This window comes from Salmo trutta, unplaced genomic scaffold (assembly GCF_901001165.1).
Source record: "Salmo trutta unplaced genomic scaffold, fSalTru1.1, whole genome shotgun sequence".
Lineage (NCBI taxonomy): Eukaryota > Metazoa > Chordata > Actinopteri > Salmoniformes > Salmonidae > Salmo > Salmo trutta.
Genome location: NW_021823401.1, coordinates 760770 through 764104, shown reverse-complemented (window position 1 = coordinate 764104; position 3335 = coordinate 760770).

Below are 3335 nucleotides of genomic sequence, written 5' to 3'. Positions count from 1 at the left end.
GGTGGAGATAATATGAGGGGTAGGTGGAGATAATACAAGGGGTAGGTGGAGATAATATGAGGGGTAGTTGGAGATAATATGAGGGGTAGGTGGAGATAATATGAGGGGTAGGTGGAGATAATATGAGGGGTAGGTGGAGATAATATGAGGGGTAGGTAGAGATAATATGAGGGGTAGGTGGATATAATATGAGGGGTAGGTGGAGATAATATGAGGGTAAGGTAGAGATAATATGAGGGGTAGGTAGAGATAATATGAAAGTGTAATTTCATAGCATGAATGATTTAATCTCCCAAAGCCTGATTCTTCCTGACAGTTGGCTCCGATGTCTCGCTCCATTATGCATGTCATTATGCATGTCATTTTGAATCCTCCAACTGGGTCGCTGCTCGGCTCTATCAGAACAAAGTGTTTGAAATTGTCAGCAAGAGAAAGGCGTTGGTTCTCTCTGGATAGCAACCATCAGCTTCACAGCCCAGCCTGAGAGACAGAGATAGAGGGGGAGAGAGAGAGAGAGAGAGAGAGAGAGAGAGGGGGGGGGAGAGAGATAGAGGGAGAGAGAGAGAGAGAGAGAGAGAGGGAGGAGAGAGAGAGAGGGGGAGAGAGAGATGAGGGGAAAATAACATTAACAAGACACGAGAGACAGAGAGCCTGAGTATGCATGTCTCTAGCCACCCTGACTGCCTGCTGCTGGCACAACCCTAGAAACAGGAGGAGAGAGCGAGGGAGGCAGGGAGGAGAGGGAAGAGGAGAGGAGGAGAGACTCCAGGGGATGAAGAGGGGAGGGGAGGGAGGAGAGGGAAGAGGAGAGGAGGAGAGACTCCAGGGGATGAAGAGGGGAGGGGAGGGAGGAGAGGGAAGAGGAGAGGAGGAGAGACTCCAGGGGATGAAGAGGGGAGATTTGTAGCTCTTTTCCTTTGTTGTCAGCTGCTGCTTCCCTTTCTTAGCCACATCCCACATAGCCAGCCAGCCAACCAACCAGCTGCTGCTTCCCTTTCTTAGCCAAACTCACATAGCCAGCCAGCTGCTGCTTCCCTGTCTTAGCCAAACCCACATAGCCAGCCAGCTGCTGCTTCCCTGTCTTAGCCACATCCCACATAGCCAGCCAGCCAACCAACCAGCTGCTGCTTCCCTTTCTTAGCCAAACCCACATAGCCAGCCAGCTGCTGCTTCCCTGTCTTAGCCACATCCCACATAGCCAGCCAGCCAACCAACCAGCTGCTGCTTCCCTTTCTTAGCCAAACCCACATAGCCAGCCAGCTGCTGCTTCCCTGTCTTAGCCACATCCCACATAGCCAGCCAGCCAACCAGCTGCTGCTTCCCTGTCTTAGCCGCATCCCACATAGCCAGCCAGCCAACCAGCTGCTGCTTCCCTTTCTTAGCCACACCCACATAGCCAGCCAGCCAGCCAACCAGCTGCTGCTTCCCTTCCTTAGCCACACCCACATTGCCAGCCAGCCAGCCAGCTGCTGCTTCCCTTCCTTAGCCACACCCACATAGCCAACCAGCCAACCAACTGCTGCTTCCCTTCCTTAGCCAAACCCACATAGCCAACCAGCCAGCCAACCAGCTGCTGCTTCCCTGCCTTAGCCACACCCACATAGCCAGCCAGCCAACCAGCTGCTGCTTCCCTTTCTTAGCCAAACCCACATAGCCAGCCAGCTGCTGCTTCCCTGTCTTAGCCACATCCCACATAGCCAGCCAGCCAACCAGCTGCTGCTTCCCTGTCTTAGCCACATCCCACATAGCCAGCCAGCCAACCAGCTGCTGCTTCCCTTTCTTAGCCACACCCACATAGCCAGCCAGCCAGCCAACCAGCTGCTGCTTCCCTTCCTTAGCCACACCCACATTGCCAGCCAGCCAGCCAGCTGCTGCTTCCCTTCCTTAGCCACACCCACATAGCCAACCAGCCAACCAACTGCTGCTTTCCTTCCTTAGCCAAACCCACATAGCCAACCAGCCAGCCAACCAGCTTCTGCTTTCCTGCCTTAGCCACACGCACATAGCCAGCCAGCCAACCAGCTGCTGCTTCCCTTCCTTAGCCACACCCACATTGCCAGCCAGCCAGCCAGCTGCTGCTTCCCTTCCTTAGCCACACCCACATAGCCAGCCAGCCAACCAACTGCTGCTTCCCTTCCTTAGCCAAACCCACATAGCTAGCCAGCCAGCCAACCAGCTGCTGCTTCCCTTCCTTAGCCACACCCACATAGCCAGCCAGCCAGCCAGTTGCTGCTTCCCTTTCTTAGCCACATCCCACATAGCCAGCCAGCCAACCAACTGCTGCTTCCCTTCCTTAGCCAAACCCACATAGCCAGCCAGCCAGCCAACCAGCTGCTGCTTCCCTTCCTTAGCCACACCCCACATAGCCAGCCAGCCAACCACCTGCTGCTTCCCTTCCTTAGCCACACCCACATAGCCAGCCAGCCAACCAGCTGCTGCTTCCCTTTCTTAGCCACACCCACATAGCCAGCCAGCCAGCCAACCAGCTGCTGCTTCCCTTCCTTAGCCACACCCACATTGCCAGCCAGCCAGCCAGCTGCTGCTTCCCTTCCTTAGCCGCACCCACATAGCCAGCCAGCCAGCCAACCAACTGCTGCTTCCCTTCCTTAGCCACACCCACATAGCCAGCCAGCCAACCAGCTGCTGCTTCCCTTCCTTAGCCACATCCCACATAGCCAGCCAGCCAACCAGCTGCTGCTTCCCTTCCTTAGCCACATCCCACATAGCACCACACCGCTGCAGCAGCCTATCAGACACACTAAAACCATTGACATCTATGTGCTGTTTTCAAGGGATGGTTATTTGGTTTTAATATCATCACCTCTTGAAGAGCATAGTCAGAACTACACATTTGTGATTACTCCACATTTAGCTCTATCATCAGAGTTATACAGCTAGTAACTGCATGCTTTTCATGATCAGTACACATAGCAGCGGCTCAGCCTAGCTCAGGGAGGATGATGGAGATCTAGCTAGTCCCTCTCTTCCCTCCTCCCCAGTGATGGCCAGATTAGACCAGTGATCACTGCAGACCAGCTAAGAAATGCAGTTACAGGAAGAGTGATTGATAACTGCTAGAAGAGAAGGATAGCAGGAGAGAGTGAGAGAGAGAGAGCAGGAGAGAGAGAGACAGAGCAGGAGAGAGAGAGAGACAGAGCAGGAGAGAGAGAGAGCGAAAGAGAGAGAGAGAGCAGGAGAGGGAGAGAGCGAAAGAGAGAGAGCGAAAGAGAGAGAGAGCAGGAGAGAGAGAGAGAGAGAGAGAGAGCAGGAGAGAGCGAGAGAGCGAGAGAGAGAGAGAGCAAGAGAGAGAGCGAGAGAGAGAGCAGGAGAGAGAG